The 22,919-nt window shown below is 42.4% G+C and overlaps 1 protein-coding gene across 1 annotated transcript in view; it reads left to right on the top strand.

Moving 5' to 3' along the window:
* The window catches only part of TAFA1 (TAFA chemokine like family member 1), a 339,980-nt gene that overhangs the window by 305,970 nt on the left and 11,091 nt on the right, over positions 1 to 22,919 (top strand). The gene's annotated exons all lie outside the window — the stretch shown is intronic.

Genomic DNA, 22,919 nt, shown 5'->3' with positions numbered 1-22,919 from the left:
GGGTTTCGTATAGGAGGTGAATCCGTTGATTTTGATATCTCTAGTTGACCATGTTTCTTGTAGAAGTATTAATTCAAAATCTTTAAAGAAGTTCATTAGGTCTGGGTCTCCGCCTTTGTTTCCCCACCCTGCGATATTCCAGGACAGCAAGCGTAGGGTCCGTTTTTGAGTTGGTGGCTGGTTGACAGCATTTAGTCATTCTAGTTCTGTTATTAAGTCTAGCGAGGGATTTTGTCTTGTGCAGATACAGCCATTTGTCGCTGCTTTCGGTGGGGAACATGGTGGTGGATCTCTTAGATTTTTTTTTAAAGTGCGGGAAATTAAAATTTCCTCCCTTTCTTGATTTTCTTCCTTAACTGTTCCTTGTTCCTGAGAAATTTCTGTGGCTGGTGGGCTGTTATAGACAGTTGGACTGTTTTCAGTCTCTACTTCCATTTCTTTGGCCTCATTTGATGTTGAGCTCAGTGTGTCAGGTCTGTTGGAGGTCATCTTTTCTTCGGCAATGTTAAGGTCCTTTGTAGTACTTAAGGTAGGGGTACCTATTTCGTTTGGAGCTAATATTTGATATCTCAGCCAGGAATTTGTGGTTTCATTACTGGAGTTTTTCCTTGCCATTTCATATTCTAAAGGCGGCTGGATTTGAAGCTCTGCATCTATACATTTGAAAGTTCCATTAGTAGCTCTCTTTTTGACTATGCATTTTGGGGAAAAAGCTGGTAAGTGTAAAGTTTGATTGTGTGTTGTTTCTACTGCATTTTGTTGACCCTGTTGGTGAATTTCGGTCAATCTGGCCTGTAGTTTCGTCAATTTACTGAGTATGTTTATTTGTTCTTTCTCTGGTAGCTTGGTAAAGTTACTCAGCAGATCTTCTTCTTCTGGGACTGTCCAGTCTATTGTGTCAAGGGCGAGGTTGTTATTTGATGCTACAGTCGCGTGGTTTGGGAGCTTGGATTTTTCTTGTGTGGTTTTCCGGGTAGCTGGCTGCGGTTTCTCCCATCTACTGGGTTCTTCCACGGGAGTAGGGCAGATATCGGCTTCTGGTGGAATGGCCTTGTTCATCTTGTTCTGTCTTTTAGATGCAATCAGTGGTCTGGGTGATATATCTTCAAAGTGTCGGCGCGGGATAATTCCTTTCTGGGCTAAATGAGCCTTTTCCCTTAAGAGTTTGGTTGGAATTCTATGGCTACCAAATCTTAGTAGTACTTTTTTGGAATATCCATCGTTAGTAAGCCTCTTGACTGCTTTTAAGTCAATGCTTCCACCCTCAAGGCTAAGGAGCAGATTTAGATGATGTCTGGCCCAGAAAGGTGACTCCCAATAAGGTAGGGGCCCTCTATATGGAAAAATGTGGAGAACAATCTCACATGGCCTCAGTATCAGGTTGATTGAGTGAGGGGGGCTTCCTCTGGTTTTTGGCTGGTTTAGAGGCATAAATTTGTATTTGTTCTGTTTATCTCCAGGGCTTGTTAGGGATGGCAAAAGGGGAGTGAGTTGCCTCCTTTCATCTCGGTTGTCCAGCTTCTTGGAGATGTTTTGTAATTGTTCAAAGATTTTTTGAGCTGTTTGAGCAGTCAGTAGGCAGCATTCCTCTAGCAGCTCCACCTTTCTATCAATTAGCGCTTGTGCCTCTGTTATGGGAGTAGTAGCCTTGTCCTCATTTATTCCTTGGGATATCTCTTCAATTGTCTTTTCATGCGAAGAGTTGAGGAAGGTTTTGGGAGGAGATACGTGCTGTTTTTGAGGTAGCAGGTAATTATCTAGATTACTCTGTTTGAAACCAGAGGACTCTGTGTCAGTTTCTGTATCAAGACACCTGAGTCTTTTGGCTCTTCTCATTTCTAGATTCTTCTTAAGTCGATGAAATCAGACTTCTAAGTAAAGTGATAAAGTGCTAAGGTTCTCAGGTCGCAATCTCGTTCAATTCTCATTCAGTCCAGGCTGGGCTGCTGCGAGGAGTTTAAAACTGGGGCCAATTATAGCACTCCTTTGAAGTACCCCCCCCTTCTTCCCAGTTTGTTAAAACAACTGAGATGTTTGGGGGTCCACGAAGTTAGAAGTGGTGGGAGAAATTTGTGGTTTTATGAATTTGTAGTTTTTAGGGTTAAAAGCCGATTAAAAGTCCTTAAGAATCCTTGTAATAAGTTTTTCACAAGGAGTCGACGAGAAACTGGGAGGGAGTGCCTTAATGCCCGGAAGGGAATGTCTGAGAGCCTTCGTTAAAGCTTCATTAGCTTCTTTAAGTCCCGGCACCGAGGAGGATAAGATAAAATGTTCAAAAGCGCAGCGAAATGGTGAAAGGAAATAAAATCCAAAAGGGGAAGGAGAGCCAGCAACATTTAGTTAAAAGATCTCTTTGAGCTCCGATAAGAGCGTCTTACCTCGGCGCCATCTTGAAGCCTCCCCTGGAGAACCTCCAAACGAGGTCCGTTCTTAACCTGAAACTGTTCTTAACCTGAGGTACCACTTTAGCTAATGGGGCCTCCTGCTGCTGCTGCCGCACCGCCACCATGCGATTTCTGTTCTCATCCTGAAGCAAAGTTCTTCACCTGAGGTCATATTTCTGGGTTAGCGGAGTCTGTAACCTGAAGCGTCTGTAACCTGAAGCGTCTGTAACCCGAGGTACCACTGTACTGAGATGAAGTAGTAGACTGCATTGTTACATATGACTTGTGCTCTTGCTTCTCTCTCTGCATTCTACGCTCACATTATGCCACTAACCAAAATATAATGTCCAAAGATTTCAGGAGGTGACTTTTTTATTATTTATTTTTGAAAATAGAGATTCAGCTTGTATTTACCACTTCTCTTTCTCATGCTCTTTCCTTTCTGAAAATAAGAAAGCAATATGTATCTTTATTGTAGCTCTAGGTGACAAGACTTTCTCTGCACTGGAAACAACACATGCATCTGGTAAAAAAGAACAACAGCCGTCTTCCCCTCTGATTTAACCTGAACCAGGCATTGTGCACATACCTGTCATTAATCTTATATGCAGAGCCAGGCTCCTCATATTTCAAAAATCTTCAGAGAGGCAGCTTTTTAATCTATATTTGGTTCCTCTTCTTCCCCCCTCAGAGATTGATTCCTCTTTGCATGTAATGCTATAGCATTTTCAATTTAAAGAAAAACCAAAAATAAAGGAGATGAATTTAAAACCTGAGGAGGGGAAGAGGACAAAAACAATTACATTTTTTTTAAAAAAAAAAAGTAAAATCGTAGAATAAATGTGCCAGCATTAGATGACTGCCTATGGTTTCAGACTATGGCTATTTCTAAATGGAAACATATATAAAAAACGGAAACGTTGGTAGTTAGCTTAAATCCAAATCTCCTGGGCTAGAGGTTGGATACAGTTGGTTTGCCACAAGGCCAAATTTAGGTAGGTAATACATACTGCCATGCAATAGCCTGACCTCCCAGCAGCAGAGTCACTGTTGCTTACCAGAAGGGGGAAGGGGAGAGGGAATGTGTGGGGTGCACACTTAATTTTGTGATACCGTTGTCCAATAAAAGATTGCAAAAATGCATATATTAAGGAGACATATGCATAAAAAGGAATATATTAGTAAAAATACCGTATTAAAAAAATTATATTAGGGAAAATGGACGGAAATTCACATTAAAATGCTGGTGAATTTTCATGAGGATTTTTTTATTTAAAAAACCCCTCACAAATTGCTGCAAAATATGAAGAACGGAATAAATGAGAGACTGAGAGAACAAAAAATGATAGTTCCTTTCACCCCTGTGACAAGACTTTTTTTTAAAAAAAAATCAACTTTATAGCAGTCCTCTTTATCCATTCTTGCACTAACCATTCTTTTCTGTGCGGTTTGATTCTGAATGAACTTTCCCGTGTTTCCAGAACCTTTCTGGCAGTTGTTCGAAAACAGGAGAGCACATCATGATATTCCAGTGAAATATTCAATTTCACATAGCTGAGAAGAAATATTGTTGGCTCCATTGGTAGATCAAGTATCAAAACACCTTTTCAATCCTCTGCTTGCTGATGACAGAAATGGAGCCAATGTTGTTCTCTGAGGTCACATAGAATATCTCCTTGTTTGCAGAAGACTGTTCCATTCTGACACAGCCTGTGCACTACATTTAAAAAAAAACACCAAAGCACCTCAGCTACTTTTATTCCCATGAAAACAACCGCTGACAACTTGGTAGAAGGTCATATAAACTTTGGCCATCGCAACTTATCTTTTATTCATGTGTTCTGTCTGCAGCATCAAGCACCTCTTCAAGCTCCTTTGCAAATTATATTCTTTTTGTGAATATAAACTGTTTATTAAAAGTGCGGCATTAATCATTTAAATTATAATATAAATAATTGAGAAGTGCACGCAAAAGGCATCATAAATTAACACATCCTACCTTTTTGTTTTATTTGAAAGGGAAATGGCAAGCTTTAAAGATTAGCTTTCAGTGGAAGATTTGAGGAGAGCAGGGCGATTACTGGCTTTCATCAAATCTCCACATTATGCCATGTGGGCTTGGAGTTGCACTAGAGTTGCTTTGATCTTAGAAACTGGACAAAATTTCACATTCAAAAATTCATAATTTCACTTTGAAATTTCTTTTGAATCTCCTTCCCCGTCTGTGACTGGATAACTGTTGCAGCATGTTATCCATCATTTTTAATGGGGCGCCTTTGTTTGCGTCCCATTTACACATCCAACCAGCTTTCTCCTCCTCAGGATCCTAGTTCACAAGTTTATCGTGCTCCTAGTTTTGGAACAGGACTATATTGGTTTAGAATCAGGCCTAATACTTGTGAATGCAAGCTGCTGAAATACTTTTTAGCTGCTGGTTCAAATTAAGTTTAAAATATGGCTGTAAAAAGGTAAAGGACCCCTGACAGTTAAGTCCAGTTGCGAATGACTCTGGGGTTGCGACGCTCATCTCGCTTTACTGGCAGACATTTTTTCCAGGTCATGTGGCCAGCATGACTAAGCCGCTTCTGGAGAAACCAGAGCAGCACACGGAAACACCATTTACCTTCCCTATTTATCTACTTGCATTTTGGTGTGCTTTTGAACTGCTAGGTTGGCAGGAGCTCGACCAAACAACGAGAGCTCACTCCGTTGTGGGGATTCGAACCGCCAACCTTCTGATCGGCAAGCCCTAGGCTCAGTGGTTTAGACCACAGTGCTACCCGTGTCCCTCAAATAAATATGGGTGCAGCCATTGGGAAAACTGTGAGAACCTGGACCACTATGAAATATTCCAGACCCTACCCTGAATCCTTCCTTCCTTCCTTCCTTCCTTCCTTCCTTCCTTCCTTCCTTCCTTCCTTCCTTCCTTCTTTCCTTTTGCATGCAGTATTCTACTCAACTGCTCACTAATAATGCAATTAAGTACTTTTAAGCAAACCAAGCCAGCTGTATTTATATTTTTGGCAGCCTCTTAGATCCCCTGGTCCCAAATTTCTGGTTTTGGCTCTGCTTTAGGAGAAGTATCTGTGATCCTGAAGCTGCTTATTCTTTTGAGGCATAGCTCTACAAAGGTTTTCAGAATGAGGTTGCAGACCTGAAAGAAATGCTAGACATTACTGATGGCAATCCACAGACACAATGAAGAAATGAGTGAGGATGAGCAGGGTTCCATACATACAACAAGAATGGCAGACTAGCCAGTCTTGTTCAGAAAATCCTTGTGAGTGTAGGAGGCGAGAAGGAAAGGTTGAGAAAGTCATTGATATGAATGATGGCACGTTATACAAGTGGAAAAACTGCCTGCCTCAAATGTTCCATGGTAGCTGATCTTTGCTTTCAACTAAATATGGATGAGTAGCATCTGTACAGACATTTATAAGTGTGTACTTACCACAATTTATATTGCATAACATGAAACAAAATTGATGCCATACAGATTTGGGGTCTTCTGCATTTCTGGATCAAATACAGCTCATTCTATACGTCAAGGCGCACCGGCTCATAGCCAGGGTGGGCTATGTTGGGCTGGTGCTATCATTAGGCCAAATAATAATAGTTTGGAGAAGCAAAACAAGAATTAAGAAAAGAAGCTCTTCTAAATACTCTAGCCCTGAAATCCAAAACGAAATAATCCACATCATGGCTAGACAGTTGTAGAAATTTTTATGGAGCAAATTGATGAAAATATTTGTGTTGCATTGTTGGCTGATGAGACATGGGGCAAATAAGGCATTGAAGTTGCAGAAATTGCTCTCTGATACCTTGCAAGTATGAGGCCAAGTAAAAGATGTGTTCCTATTTTAGAGCTTCATTCACAAAGTGCTCCAATTATAATAGCTGGAAGTTTCAACACTGGTTTGCTTACAGTTAAGTCTTGGCAAACCAGTTGCTCAATCATATGATGCAACAACTGTCATGAACAGCACATCTGGTGATGTTCAAGCTCCGATTTAAGAACTGGGAAAGCCAGCCAGATGGGTGGGGTGTAAATATGAAATTATTATTATTATTATTATTATTAACTTGACGGAAGAATTTTGTTTCTTCATTGCTTTACTCACCAACCCATTTGGTAATAGTACATGCAACTAAGATGAAGGAATATTTTGACATATGTGAATGGTTGTTATTTTTATATATATATGGGATGTGTTGCTCACATTTATAACGGCAGTTCTTTAAAATTCCTGTTGGTTCAAATAATGGACTGAACACTTAGATTCAGTTATGGTTATACATTCTGAAAAAGATTTCATTCTTTCCACACTCAAGGATCTGGGTATCAAGGCAGCATTGCAATTTACGTATTGTGTTGCAAAAAATGTGAAAGGAATTTTTTTTTTAACAACACTTTTGAAGCAGCCAAGGAAAATGTGAATCTGCTTCCCACATAGCACCATCAGAGCATCTTAGTAAAGTTTTCTGGTAATGGTGTTAATTTTGAAGGAGTGAAAGTGGACCAGAGTTCAGGAGGCCTTTGTTATTGACTCATGAAAGAGGCAATACTGTGATGCTAGCAGCATGCAAGCATTTGTTCCAGCATGGGCTGAGGACAACTTGAATCCACTATGTGAAATACTGATCCACAACTCAGTTGTTAAAAGCTAGACAACTTAAAATCAGAGCTTGAGCTGGCAAAATCCCTTATGAAAGAAAGACCATCATTGGTGCAACATGCAGATGAGCTCACAAAATAAGGTCCTGTATTTCCTGGAATCAGTCTTTTGGTTGAGGCTGCATTGACAATTCATAGTAGTACAGCAACCGTCCAAAGCCTCTTTTTCTCTTTTGACATCAGTTTTAGGTCCACAGGGATTGTCAGTGCTGATCTTGTTCTTTTAAGTTATAATAAGGACATCACTGGGTTTGTATTCAACTAAGTCTTAGAATAAACCCACTAAAGTCTAGTTAACTTCAATGAGCAGCACTAGCACTTAATACCACCCTTGGATTTCGATGAACTTGCACTACATTTTACAGCACTGAAGACAATAAAACTTTTGTTATAAATGAAAATAATACTCCTTTGTAGCTTATTCTTGGTGTTCCACCAGTGAGTTGTTATTAATGGGGTTTTTCAAAACTTTTTTGTTAATTGATGACAAGAAATGTAACAACCGTAGAAGTTGCTTAGTGATTTAGTTTTTTTTTTAAAAAAAATGGATGTAAGTTGCAGTACAGCTGCAAAAAAGGGGTCAAATAAAAAATATTTCACAATTTTGCCTTCAAAAGGCCTGCAGACCACATACCCCTCCATGTTTTTGTGCCCCCACCCTGAATTTGTAGGCTGACTAGAGGTCTGGAGCCACCACAACATATGTTTAAGACGTCCCTCTGCTCACCTCAAAATCACCTCATCTGTGTGTCTGTTTTAGATAAGTAAACTTTCCTCAACCTGGTGCCCTCCAGGTATTTTAGACTGTGGCTCCCTTCATCCCCAGTCAGCATGGCCAATGGTCAGGCATGAGAGGAGTTGTGGTCCAAACAGGCCTGAAAGGCACCCTGTTAAGCAAAACAAAAAAAAAATTCCTTCCAGTAGCACCTTAAAGACCAACTAAGTTAGTTCTTGGTATGAGCTTTCGTGTGCATGCACACTTCTTCAGATACTTCTTCAGGTATCTGAAGAAGTGTGCATGCACACAAAAGCTCATACCAAGAACTAACTTAGTTGGTCTTTAAGGTGCTACTGGAAGGAATTTTTTTTGTTTTGACTATGGCAGACCAACACGGCTACCTATCTGTACCTGTTAAGCAAGTCAGGTATAAACCATGCCTCAAAACTCAAAGGCATATAATATTTCCAGGCCTGTTCTAGTCATTCTTTGGTGCATGTGACTAGTGACTGTGGATGAGAATGACCTTCCCCCATCAGCGTCATACACATTCATTAAGTTCAGGGTGCTTCCGGTGAATGTCAAGATGTTCCTCTGCATATGCATCATTTCCATGTGCAAGACTGAGGTGAATAAGTTTAAAGGAAGAGGAGCAAGAGGACTACAGTGGTACCTTGGGTTAAGTACTTAATTCGCTCCAAAGGTCCGTTCTTAACCTGAAACTGTTCTTAACCTGAAGCATCACTTTAGCTAATGGGGCCTCCCACATCTGCCATGCTTCCAGAGCAGAATTTCTGTTCTCATCCTGAAGCGTATGTAATCTGAAGCATATGTAACCCGAGGTACCACTGTTTTCTGTTTTTGGTTTAGGTTTCAGATCCAACTTCACTTGCTTTGCCTGCTGCTTTTGTCTGATGCTGCAGCAATAATTATGGAGTCAAATTACCAAGCAGCTTGCAGGACAGGAGAGTCTTAGCAAGGCAGAATATTGATATTCATCATTAACTGGTTGGGTGAAGTACCACGGGGGGGGGGGTTATACATATCTATGGGGTGACCATACCTGGGATACTGTGTACAGGTCCCAGCATCTCAAAAAAGTACACCGCAGAGCTTGAAAAGGTACAGAAATAGGTCATTTGCTCTAGGAAGGCTCTTCTTTCTTATATCAATCAATGCTGCGGTTATAATTCAGGCTCACAAAATGGCGGAGAATGTTTCAGTAAATCAGATGTGTGGGGCTTTATTTATGCTGTGAGACACAGCCATCAATCTCTGGAAAGCAGAAAGTGCCGGCTATATTTGAATTGCATTTGTTTCTTTTAGCAAGGTTCAGTCAGGAACTAAAGTATATAAGAGCCCTGCCTATCTAGTCCATCAACCTGTTCCGATAGCAGCTAACCAGATGTCTATGTGAAACCAGCAGGCAAGGCATGAATGCAGAAGCCCTCTCTGATACTGCCTCTGATACTGGTGGCCTCTGATAGCCACCAGATGAATAAGTCCCAGTTGCTTGCTGTGCTTCAGACAAGGAGACTCGCTTGCAGTTCAAGAATTCTTGAGTTTGAAGTCTTCCATCCAGTTCTGATGATGTGTATAATTCAAGGCTCCAGGAAGACCCTGGCAACCAGGGCATCTTTGAATTAATTGTATACTGTTCAGAAATGAAAACACTGCTATTATTGATCTGCGCCTTTTTAAGAGGAACCTAATCGATTCTTACTTCCATGCCATTAGTAACTGTAGTTGCATCCAGTGTTGAAATCTTCATTAGCTGAGTAATTCCCAAGGCTGTACCATCGCCTCTATCGATTTGCATGCATGCATGGATATTTGGGAAGCTCTGTAGAAATATTTCCACTGAAATGACAGTGTGTGGCATTGCTGTGTTCTGCACCACCCAATTCAACAGGGGGATCCTCCACCCCTTATTCTTGCAGCACAGCCATCTAGCGAGAGGTGGGAGTGGCTATTATCTAGCATTGATTAACTGGTTGACTAATTGATGCAAAAATGAATGCCACCTGTTATTGCTAAGAAGGGGCTCAAAGAGGTTTAGGACAGCAAAATCTCAATAAAGTTTTTGGGTTTTTTAAAGAAAGTTAATCTTCAATCTTAAGGTAAAGGTACCTCTGCCCGTATGGGCCAGTCGTGACCGACTCTAGGGTTGCGCACTCATCTCGCTTAAGAGGCCGGGAGCCAGCGCTGTCCGAAGACATTTCCGGGTCACGTGGCCAGTGTGACAAAGCTGCTCCAGCGAACCGGCACCAGAGCAGCACACAGAAACGCCATTTACCTTCCCGCTATAAAGCGGTACCTATTTATCTACTTGCACTTAGGGGTGCTTTCGAACTGCTAGGTGGGCAGGAGCTGGGAACAAACAACGGGAGCTCACCCTGCCGTGGGGATTTGAACCGCCGACCATACGATCGGCAAATCCTAGGCACTGAGGTTTTACCCACAGCACCACCCGCGTCCCTAATCTTCAATCTTAAGTGGCTACAAAACAGCAAAGGAAAGAGTTGGGTGTTGGAGGAGAGATCAACAAACAAAGCACAAAGGACTGTGGGTGCGCTTCCCATACAAGCTGAATCTAAACCAGGGATAGGTGAGACTGAAACTGCCTTGGTTGCGCTGGTCAATGATCTCCGGTGGGCTAGGGACAAAGGTGAGAGCTGTTTCCTATTTCTGCTGGATCTCTCAGCAGCTTTTGACACCATCGACCATAACATCCTTCTGGACCATCTAGAGGGGCTGGGAGCTGGGGTCACTGTTATACAGTGGTTCCGCTCCTTCCTCCTGGGCCGTGTTCAGAAAGTGGTGGGGGGGGATGAGTGTTCAGAACCCTGGGCTCTCATTTGTGGGGTGCCTCAGGGTTCTGTCCTCTCCCCCATGCTTTTCAACATCTACATGCAGCCGCTTGGAGAGATCATCAGGGGGTTTGGGCTCAACATTTCTTTCAAATCAGAACCAGTGAAGGCAGTGAAGGTCCTGTGTGGGTGTCTGGAGGTGGTTGGAGGATGGATGGCAGCTAACAGATTGAGGTTAAATCCTGACAAGACACAAATACTGCTTCTGGGGGACAGGAGGTGGGCGGTTGTGGAGGACTCTCTGGTCCTGAATGGGGTAACTGTGCCCCTGAAGGACCAGGTGTGCAGCCTGGGAGTCATTTTGGACACACAGCTGTCCAAAGAGGAGCAGGTCAATTCTGTGTCCAGGGCAGCTGTTTATCAGTTTCATCTGGTACGCAGGCTTAGACCCTACCTGTCCGCGGACTGTCTCGCCAGAGTGGTGCATGCTCTGGTTATCTCTCGCTTGGACTTCTGCAATGCGCCCTATGTGGGGCTACCTTTGAAGGTGACCCGGCAACTACAACTAATCCAGAATGCGGCAGCTAGATTGGTGCCTGGGAGCAGCCACCGAGGCCATATAACACCAGCCTTGAAAGACCTACACTGGCTCCCAGTACGTTCCGAGCACAATTCAAAGTGTTGGTGCTGAGCTTTAAAGTCCTGAACGGCCTCGGTCCAGTATACCCGAAGGAGCGTCTCCACCCCCCATCATTCTGCCCATACACTGAGGTCCAGTGCCAAGGGCCTTCTGGTGGTTCCCTCGCTGTGAGAAGCCAAGTTACAGGGAACCAGGCAGAGGGCCTTCTCAGCAGTGGCACCCGCCCTGTGGAACGCCCTCCCACCAGATGTCAAAGAGAAAAATAACTACCAAACTTTTAGAAGACATCTGAAGGCAGCCCTGTTTAGGGAAGCTTTTAATGTTTAATAGGTTATTGTATTTTAGTGTTTTGTTGGAAGCCGCCCAGAGTGGCTGGGGAAACCCAGCCAGATGGGTTGGGGTATAAATAATAAATTATTATTATTATTATTATTCAGGCCCAAAGCTGACTGCAGCCCTCAACGCCTCTCTGGCCCTCAGAGCCACACCCCTTCTCTCCAGGCCATATCACTCACCAGCCCTGATTTCCACCCTTCTTGAATGCTGTTGCCCGACTGGAATGTGTCCTTTAACTTCTACCATGCTTCTTTTATTATGCTTCCTCCTGGATAGTTCCAGTTTTGCTTTGGGCTGTGCCTGCAGCTGGCGAGTGGCCATCAGAACATTGCCTCAAAGGGAATGTGACTCTTGGGCTGGAGAAAGTTCCTCACCTCTGGTCCAAACCAACCATTTGAGGAGAATATGTCTTTTATTGCAACTATCCAGGCCTACATTTATTAATCACACCTGTGGCCAACATAGCACTTCTCCCTCCATTCACAAACTGATGAGGCTGGAATCTGCTTAGTCTTGGTTGAAGCTATCATGTGAGGAGTCATAGCTCAGTGGGACGGCCCATGTTCTGCATGCAGAATGTTCCAGGTTCACTCACCAGCATGATCTGACTCAGCGTAAAGCAGCTAGACATGTTCAGTCTCTGCAAATCAGTTTTAACTGGCAGCAGGGAAGCGTCAATCAGAAATACCCCTGGCAATGAAACAATAAAGCTAGAAGAGCTTGAAGCATATTTCTGAGAAAAATACAGAGTACTGTAAAATGGGGAACTATCTCAAAGGAACACTGGTCATTACAATACATATGTATGTATGTATGTAATGTGTCATACATGTTTTATTTTATTTTGCCTTCTCTAGACATATTAATTAAGGGATCCCCTGTCCTGATAAGATGTGGATAGTATTCTGGCAGTAATTCGTCTCTCTCATTGGATTTATTTTTATTGTGACATTGCTCTGTGGCATCTCCTAATCTATCCTGCCAATAACATTGCATTAGAAACCATCTCCTTCCTTATGTCCTGTTGAAGTCTTTGTGGTCAGCTGAGAGCGGTCTCTTAGCTGTGCTGTAAGAAGTACAAAAAAAAACAAAAAAAAAACCACCAAAATGATGCCTTCCTAGAAACTGCATCTGTGGAGCCCCTTATCTCCGGTGGTCCATCAAAAGCAGACCTGAGTAAATTTGAGAAGCAATATCTTGTTCTTCTTGTGATAAATGCCAACTGGCTGTACTTGAAATAGGGGCTCCTTTTGCAGCTGTATGGTTCTGTTCTCATTTTTTAATATTTAACATAGTTTGTATTACTAATTATTATTGTTAATAATACAAAAATATAAATAATTATTGTTTCACTATTAGATCACTATTAATAAATCATTAGTATTGAATTGTTAATAGTTTATTACTGGAATATTATTATTTTCTATTTTCCAATGCACCCTCTTCAGTACAAAGTGCCAATATGGCTTTGTACCAAGTTTCTAGCGCTTGCATGTTTTCTCACACACATGCTTCTGTCACAGTTACTTCAGGAATTGATAAATTGATAAAAGTGTCAACCATTGTACTCAGAAGCACCACTGAGACATTCAACTGAACACAACCCACAGAGGTGTGTTTGGCATCTTCATTGTACAGCTTTTGTTGCATGATGAAGTACAGTGGTACCTCGCAAGACGAATGCCTCGTAAGACGAGTTTTTCATTTTTTGAGTTGCTTCACAAGACGAATTTCCCTATGGGCTTGCTTCGCAAGACGAGAATGTCTTGCAAGTTTGATTTTCAATGTATTCCTATGGGAATCCGTGCTTCGCAAGATGAAAAATTTGCAAGACGAAAAAACTCACAGAACGAATTAATTTAGTCTTGCAAGGTACCACTGTAGTAGTCATTGGTGATGACACAAACGCCTTAGCATTGCTGAGTGAAGTAAGAGCTTGAAAATATGCGAAATAAGCACAGTGACCCTTCACAGCAACAATGACTGCTGGTGGAGGAAAGCATGTGGACAATGAGCGACCCATACAGTTCTTCAGGGTTTTAAAAAACACACCAAGGAAAGGAAGGCAAAGACACATCCTCAGTAGGGTAAAACTAACCTCTCTCACAATGAGACCTGGTCTTTATAGAGATATTGGATTCCTGTCTCATTACATATGCTAATCATCAGCATACTATCCCTTGCTTTTTCCTGTAGGACTAATTGCAGTCGTTAACAGGTTTACCATACCCATTGGGTCAATCACCCATCTCCTACTACCCTCCTTAGAAAAAACCCACTCCACCCTATATAAGGGTCTGGTGACTTCTGTTTCAGTGTATCTGAAGTGTGCATGCACACAAAAGCTTATACCAAGAACAAACTTAGTTGGTCTCTAAGGTGCTATTGGAGATCATAGATGATAGATAGATAGATAGATAGATAGATAGATAGATAGATAGATAGATAATGATGATGATAGATAGATAGATAGATAGATAGATAGATAGATAGATAGATGATAGATATGATAGATGATGATAGATGATGATGATGATGATAGATAGATAGATGATAGATAGATAGATAGATAGATAGATAGATAGATAGATAGATAGATAGATAGATAGATAGATAGATGATAGATAGATGATAGATAGATAGATAGATGATAGATAGATAGATAGATAGATAGATAGATAGATAGATAGATGATAGATAGATAGATAGATAGATAGATAGATAGATAGATAGATAGATGATAGATAGATGATAGATAGATAGATATTTTGACTGCGTCAGACCAACACGGCTACTTACCTGAGTCTCTCTCGCAATGGTCTAACTCAGCATCAGAATGTGTTCTGCCAAGGGAAACTATTCTTCTCAGTTCAGTGGCGATAAACCCGCTTTTGGGTGAAGATGATAAGGATTATTAACTACCCAGCAAGCATCAGGAACATAACAGAGAGTAAATCCTATTGAATTTAGTGGGACGCGCTCATTTCGCTTTATTGGCTGAGGGAGCCGGCGTACAGCTTCCAGGTCATGTGGCCAGCATGACTAAGCCACTTCTGACGAACCAGAGCAGCGCATGGAAACGCCATTTACCTTCCTGCCAGAGTGGTACCTATTTATCTACTTGCACTTTGATATGCTTTCGAACTGCTGGGTTGGCAGGAGCAGGGACCAAACAATGGGAGCTCACCCCGTTGCGGGGATTCGAATCGCCGACCTTCTGATTGGCAAGTCCTAGGCTCTGTGGTTTAACCCACAGCGCCACCCACATCCCGGATTGCAGTGTAAGGCTGCACAGTTGTTACCTGGGAGTAATCTCTATTGAATACAGTGAGACATACTTCCTAGTGTAAGGCTCCATTTACAATAAAGGAATAAACACTCCACACATTTCTTTAAAAATGGATGGCTGCCAAAGCAATGCAATTAAATAATTTAAAGTGGATTGGTGACGTTTTCCTTCAAAATTATCGGAAGGGCTTTGTAGGCCAGCTTGCCATTTCCTTCATTTGGTACAGGAATTTTATTTTCAGTATAAAGAGGACTCCATTTTTGCACCCGTGCACATCCACCTCTTTTAATTGTTCTCCTAGACGTGGAGGGGAGGAAAAAGGAAAACCGGGACATTCTGGAATCAAATTAGAAACCAGGCTGGCTTCTGTAGTTCTGTAGGGACATTTGGACGGTATGCCCTTCTTCTCCTTTGTTGGCCAGAGGGCTTCTGAGGCAAGACCACTTAGAATAATTTATATTTTTTCGAAGTAAACTTGCAGCCACTTGTTTACCAAGTGGTCTGACTGCATCACCCAGCCAGTGACTGCTGCCTGTGAGAGCTGTGTTTAAATCGAAGGGTAAAACTTGGCCAACTATAAACTAGCTTGTTAAAACTGTCTTTTTATGGGTAATGCTGTCTGTGAATAAGTGAAGCCCGCCTCCTAATCTCCTGCAGTTGCTCCACTGGGATTATTGCAAGGGCAACTTTTATGCAGTAAATCAGAATACAAAGGACCAAACCTTGTAAAATGCTACTTCTAAATATGAATGGTGTTCTTATTTTCCTCTTGCTTTTTTTTTTTTTAAAAAATTATGCAGCCGCCAATGTATTTCTGGGAAATAACAGTAGATCGGGAATTTAGTGTGAGGGATGAAATGAACAGCCCTGTGACTTTAGCTTCCCCAAAAGGGCAATGATCAGTTTGGCTCCTTCCCACAATGCAAATGAATGCAAAAAAAAAAAAACCACCTATGAGTTTGCTGAAGCTGCTGTGACACCTGAACAGGTAAGGAAGTGGGGCAGCACTGACAATATGGGCCTGCACTTATTTTATTTTACTTTGCTCAAGCACAATATGCTCCTGTGTTCTGCAGGCTGGAAGAGTTGGCATTGAAAAGCATGCCTGTTATGTACTGAGTTGAATAGGATCCAAAATGCAGCAGTTTGATTGGTCCTAGAACAATACGATCCAAAATGCAGCAGTCTGATTGGTCCTAGAACAATAGGATTCAGAATGCAGCAGTCTGATTGGTCCTAGAACAATAGGATTCAGAATGCAGCAGTCTGATTGGTCCTAGAACAATGCAGCAGTATGACTGGTCTGCAGGAGCCACCCAATCCGGCTCCAGATGGAAGTGAATCCACAACCTGATTGGCTTACAGGAGAATTCCAGAATTAGCCAATCACGTGCAGCCCATTGTGTAAATAATGTATATGAAGCAGATACTTTGAGGGGACTTTCATTCCTCCTCACCACTATGAGCTGAATAAACAGCATGAAATCCACTCTCCAAGTATATTCCAATGCCCAAAGTTGGAGTGGCAGTGTTTAAATTTTAAGGCCTTGGTATGGTGAGAACAAGAGTTTACCTGTCCATAATTCTCTACAGAGTGAGGCATCACTAGGGTAGGCCATATAGCCATACCTTGGAAGTCAAATGGAATCCATTTGAGAAGTCCATTCAACTTCCAAAATGTTCGGAAACCAAAGCACGGCTTCTGATTGGCTGCAGGAAGCTCCTACAGCCAATTGTAAGCAGCAGAAGCCCCATCAGATGTTTGGCTTCCAAAAATAGTTCACAAAAAAAAAGTTTGGGTTTAGCAGCATTCAGGAGCCAAAACGTTCGAGAACTAAGCTGTTCGAAAACCAACGACTGTATATTGTGGCTGTGGTGCTACTTTACTTTCAAAGATGGAAAGAAAAAGGAAGAGAGAAAGTAAGGCATTAACGCCTCCCTTTCTCTGCAGGAATATGCCCTTCCCTGACATGTGGGGCAATTAAGAGGGGCAATTCAAGGGGCAATTCATCTCTAATCTCCTTGCTGCTGTTATCAGGAAGCAGTAAAGCAGGATGAACTTGCAAATAGTATCTAAATAGTATCTAAGTATCTAAATAACCCTTAAAAGCCTCAGTAGTGCAATACTTTTCTTGACTAGACTGGTGCTGCAACTGCACTTTATTACAAACAAAGAAAGAAAAGTCAGGTTTGTAAAAAATACATGGGGCAGAAAAAATGGGGTTCAAGGAACTGACAATAATTTCATCTTCATGCTCCATAACAACAAAACTTATGAGGGAGACTATTGATTTGCAACCCTACAAAAACGGCTACTAAAAGAAAAGGAAAGCAAACAAATCTTTATTTTACAATTTTTTAAAAGCCAACAACAGCACTAGGTTTGTAATGAAAAAAAAACCCAACTTGTGTTGCTTTTTATTTCAAAGACACATTAGTTTTAGTTTTTCAGAAGCCGAACCTGGAACACGGCTTCCAATACAGTGGTACCTCGGGTTAAGAACTGAATTCGTTCTGGAGATCCGTTCTTAACCTGAAACTGTTCTTAACCTGAGGCACCACCTTAGCTAATGGGGCCTCCCGCTGCCGCCACGCCGTCATCAAACAATTTCTGAGGTAAGGTTCTTAACCCAAGGTACTACTTCTGGGTTAGCAGAGTCTGTAACCTGAAGTGTTTGTAACCCGAGGTACCACTGTATAGCACTTATTCAGAACTTTGGGAACTCAATGCTAAATCAGCTTTTAATTGTACAGTCTGCGGCTCAAAAACCGGCACACTCAATCCATTTGTTGTAGTTGTTCTCTTCAAATCCTCCTTTCTCCAGAAATCCAGTTTTTAAGCTTGGCTTTTGAGGCACCATTCATAGGGAATTCCATTTTAAATGTAAGCTCGCTCCAGACTCTCAGTTTTATTTGTCTCCATTTGATTCAGTACCACTTTTATTGCTCAAGGTATGAGACGTGAGTTGGCTCTACGGTGGCAGCAGGATCCATATGAAGACAGCAACCCACAGCCTGGACTTTAAAGTCTCCTGTATCACTTGGGGGAATGCGCTTGATAAAAGCAGCAATTTCTAAAACGGGAAATGAAATTGTTTTTGAGATTGGAGCTTGGTCTTGATCTAATTTTAAAGCTTGCTTCATGTTACAATTTCAAAGGGGTCTTTTGTTTCGATATTGGTTGTTTCCCCCCTCTACACACACACACACAAACACACACACCCCAATCAGGAAAGCCTACATGCCAGCTAGCTGGTTCCATTTAATTCAGCTGAGTGGCTGCAATTTAAAGGAGGGTTTTCTGGGACTGTGTCTTGAATATAGCTAGCTTTAAAAAAAAACCACAATCATTTTCCTCCCCCACCCTTTTATTTTGTTCACCTCCCATTTGTTTTCAATGACACCCAACATGCACTTGTCATTGCTGCTCCAGAACACTTGTTCTGTGGGAATATTGCCTTAAAGTTGATAGCCAACAAGAGGAAATGCATTTAGCATTGCTAGAGAAGGCACCATTTATCCTGCACCTACCCGTCATGTTATCTTGATCAATATAAGGGTCACTGGATGTGGCTGGAAAAATAATGGCAATTCCATTTATTACCCTCTAAATTGGCAGCTTACGTTCCTGAGCCAAAAAAACAACAACATAGCAAGCCTTTGGAAACAGGAGCGACATATAGCAGTATCCACAAAATCACTTTTTAAAAGTTTTTATTGAATTTTACAATCTAATATTCAACCACATGACACAATATAACACTTATCGTAGAACACACCCACACCCCTGGTTCTTAAAATTTTTACTACTTCTGCTTAATTGTTGTCTTATTTTTATGATCTTACATCTAAATGCTCTTATTTTCTTATCAATTTTATACCAAATTTTCTTTCATAGTTACCTCTTACACTCAGTTATGTTTCATATTATTGTTTCTTAACCTTTGAACTGGTTTTCTTAGTTGTAAATGTTTAATTAAACTCTGCTATTGAGTCTGTTTCTTTACAGTATTTCTGTAGGTAGAACAAGGAGGGTCCCGAGTCTTTTTTAAAATCTTCATTGTCGTTGACTCTGATTCTTCCTGTAATGTTATGTACTGAGTTGAATAGGATCCAAAAAGCAGCAGTCTGATTGGTCCTAGAACAATGCAGCAGTATGATTGGTCCGCAGGAGCCAATCCTTTAGGTGAGGATCCTGTTTCAGCCAGATGCCTGCATTCGCTTCTGGCCAACCTTCAGAGGCTACCTGTAGGTGGTGGGCGGGGGCAGAGGCAAAAGTGGGTGGAGCAACAAATGCAAATCTACCATTGTACAGTAGGCTAGTTTCTACATGTGCTCACCTGTTCCTCTCCAGCCTCCACCCAGTAAGGCAAAAGGTATTGTCAGAGTTCAAGAGTGCATTCCGGTCTGGCAAAAACACTCAGGGAAGATGAGAAGCAGGGCCGGTGAGTGGAGGTGGCCTGCAGAAAGGCTTGGAGGGTTCTCTGGGATGACATTTCCCACCCCAGCCGTGTGCCCTACTGGGCTTTTGCCAGCGGACAAGAAGTTGGGAGAAGTCTTCCACTCTTTTCCAGGCTTCCTCACCGCACAAGAGTGACCTCCCATTGTTTCTGCTGGGAGGGCAATTAAAGGGTTCAAATCACACCAGCTACTGATTTTCTCCCCGATTTGCAGGCATGGTGTGGGGCTAGGAATGCCACAGATCCTTTAGGACATGGGTAGGCAAACTAAGGCCAGGGGGCCGGATCCGGCCCAATAGCCTTCTAAATCCAGCCTGCATGTTTTTACATGAGTAGAATGTGCCCTTTTATTTAAAATGCATCTCTGGGTTATTTGTGGGGCATAGAAATTTCTTCATTTTTTTTTTCAAAATATAGTCTGACCCCCCACTAGGTCTGAGGGACAGTGGACTGGCCCCCTACTGAAAAGGTTTGCTGACTCCTGCTATAGGAAATATGGGTATATATTAGATATCATGGGTGGGTAGCCATTCTCTTGCCATTGTCCTCAGTGCCCGGTTATCCCATTTTGTGAAGCGCTGTGCTGCGCTAGCCCTGAATTGATGCTTCTCAGGTGGAATTGGGTTCAATTAAATGAGAAAAGTTGGCAGACTCCCCTGTTGGTTAAGATCTCCTGGTTCTTTAAAGCAGCTTTTTCTCAACCCCTGAACCCTTTGTTTTGTACTTTGTATTATTTTATGTTACCAAGTCCCTGCTTTATAGCTCCCAAAGCAAATGAATCCTCATGTCCGTTTGTGAAATGCAAAACACTTGGGCTGCTGTATTCTTTCATTCTAGTCTTTGCTCCTTCCTTCTAAAATTTCCACGTTCCCAAGATGGCAATTCACACACTGCTCCCATGGCATTTGTAATAAAAAAGAGAGAGAAGCAGAATGTCTCATTCAATTCTCTCAAACCTTGTTTTTTAAGGAATAGGTGAGCCCTGGGTTACAGACATTCCTCTACTACTTCATATCAGTTTTGTATAGATCTGAACCTGCTTTGCAAAAGACTTTGCTCCCTGTATAAAGTCTCCCATCATTTGTGAGAATGTCTCACGGGGAGTTTGGATTTTCCTTTAATCTAATCCATTTAGAATATGACTCGCAATTTATTGAATGAAGAGGAGAAAATTGATAGCTTTTCATTAGGCTGACAAAGTCCTTTTCACTGTCAGCATCTAAAATGTGTTCTCTATTTAAATTTTATTTATTTCAATCTTCTCTAGAGGGAACTAGATTAAAATGAAATGCCTCGCGCTAAATGGTACAACTGTTTTTCCATTACTGCTGAGAACGCCGCACGGGTTTTTGCCATGCAACTCTCTGCTAGCATTTGTTACAGCTTCTTAATAGCTGCAGAAAGAAATCAAAATGGGTCAGATTCAAATATTTTTGCATGTCGTTACATGGCATGAGACAGCAGACAATCTACAAGTCAAGAGAACAATATCCCTCAGGCCTCTTTATGACTGGAAATTCAGAAAACGATTTAGAAAGGCTTATACAGTTTAACACACTAGAAAAGCAAGCCATGCTGGGAATTGTAGTTTTATTTCTTAAAGAGTCCCAGAAGCATTAAAAACTCCAACTCCCAAGGTTCCCTGGAGGAAAGCCATGACAGTTCACAGAGCCCACCCAATACTTTTTGCTGCCTGAGGCAAAGGGCAAGATGGTGACGCCACTCATTCTATGTTCAGAAGCTGGTTGGGCTGCCAACTGAGCCTTCTTCAATGCTGCTGATGGGGCAGCATCTTCCACCACACCTGAGGGCTGCAATCCTGCTTAGAGGACATAGGACATAGCACCCATAGCTCTGGCCTCCAACCCCTCACCTCACTACTCCCAGCATCCACCTCCAAGGAACTCTCAGAACTGTCTCTCTATGAGGAAAATAGGGGCCTCCAAACAACTCTCAGCCTTCTTAACAAACAGCACCTCCCAGATTTCTTGGGGGGAAGCCATAACTGTTCAAAGCAGCATCACTGTGCTTTAAAGGGAATGGTGTGAATGTGTCCATTGCATCTGCAGAGGTGGCTGGTCCATTAGGTTGCCCCACCAACCTTATTCTGTCCTCAGCTAGAGGGGACACGGGTGGCGCTGTGGTCTAAACCACTGAGCCTCTTGGGCTTGCCGATTAGAAGGTCAGTGATTTGAATCCATGTGATGGGGTGAGCTCCCATTGCTCTGTCCCAGATTGTGCCAAACTAGCAGTTCAAAAGCACACCAGGGTGAGTAGATAAATAGGTACCACTGTGGTGAGAAGGTAAACAGCGTTTCTGTGCACTCTGGCACTTGTCACGGTGTCCCGTTGTGCCAGAAGCTGTTTAGTCATGCTAGGCACATGACCTAGAAAGCTGTCTGTGGACAAATGTCGGCTCCTTTGTCCTGAAAGTGAGATGAGCGCTGCACCCCATAGTTGCCTTTGACTGGACTTAACAGTCCAGGGTTCCTTTACTTTTTTTACCTTTTACTTCAGCTGATTCCCAGCTGCCAACATTCCTACTTACAACCAGCCCAGGCGCTTCTTGTCAGCTTCCTGCTCCTCATTCTCAGCACAGCCCTTGTAGACCTCAGCAGGGGGACAAAACTAGACTTTGTTGGCTCTGGCTCCACCTATTGTTGACCTCCCTGCCTTCTGCCCTACCAACCCCAGTGGCACCAGCCTCCACTGGCCACAAACATGGCACCCATGTGTCACCCCATACAACAAACCCCTTGCACCCCATAGACAGAGTCCCGAGGCTTAGGATTTGGTTGCTGAAACAGAGACAGACCCAGACTGTACTGTATCCTAAAGGCTTATTTTGGTTTTATCCTTGCTGATACCATTGACATTTACCAGCCCGGGCTCATTTGTCGAAGTAATCTGTGGCATTGCTGAGCTTTCTATTAAAGACATCCTCTGTGGCGGTGTGCTTGCATTTGCAAAGGCATCCTTTGTCTACCACAAGTGAATGTTTATGCTAAAAGGTTACATGCCAGATGGGCGTTTGATGAGGTGATTGAGCATTTATTTGCTCTTTCAATCAAGGTCAGCAATAACAGGATTTGGTTACATCCAGTAACAGCTACCATAAATATGAAGAAAGCACTGTAGAGAGTTGTCTTCCCTCCATCTGAAGTCTTCAAATATTCCCCAAGGATCTTTCTGAGGTCTAGCCCTTCATAGTAGATCTCCTGCTTTTCTGTTCCGAATGTCATAGAATCATAATATCATAATATTATAGAATTGTAGAGTTGGAAGGAACCACAAGGGTCATCTAGCCCAGCCTTTCTCAACCTGTGGGTCCCCACATGTTGTTGAACTACAACTCCCATCACCCCTAGCTAGCAAGGCCAGAGCTCAAGGATGATGGGAGTTGTAGTCCAACAACACCTGGGGACCCACAGGTTGAGAACCGCTGATCTAGCCCAACAGATCTAGCAATACAGAAATCTTTCAAAGCCACAACCCATTAAGAGTCTCATTCTCTACCAACTGGCTACCAGGTTTGTTAGTTTTTGTCCCTTCTATGAGTGTCTGCTTCCTTTCAGTTCTGCTCTACATGTGTATTTGAAGAGAATAG

The sequence above is a fragment of the Podarcis melisellensis genome, assembly GCF_964234715.1.
Source record: "Podarcis melisellensis genome assembly, chromosome: 2".
Taxonomy (NCBI): Eukaryota; Metazoa; Chordata; class Lepidosauria; order Squamata; family Lacertidae; genus Podarcis; species Podarcis melisellensis.
Note: the sequence above shows the minus strand (reverse complement) of the source record. Positions and strands in the feature narration are given on the sequence as shown.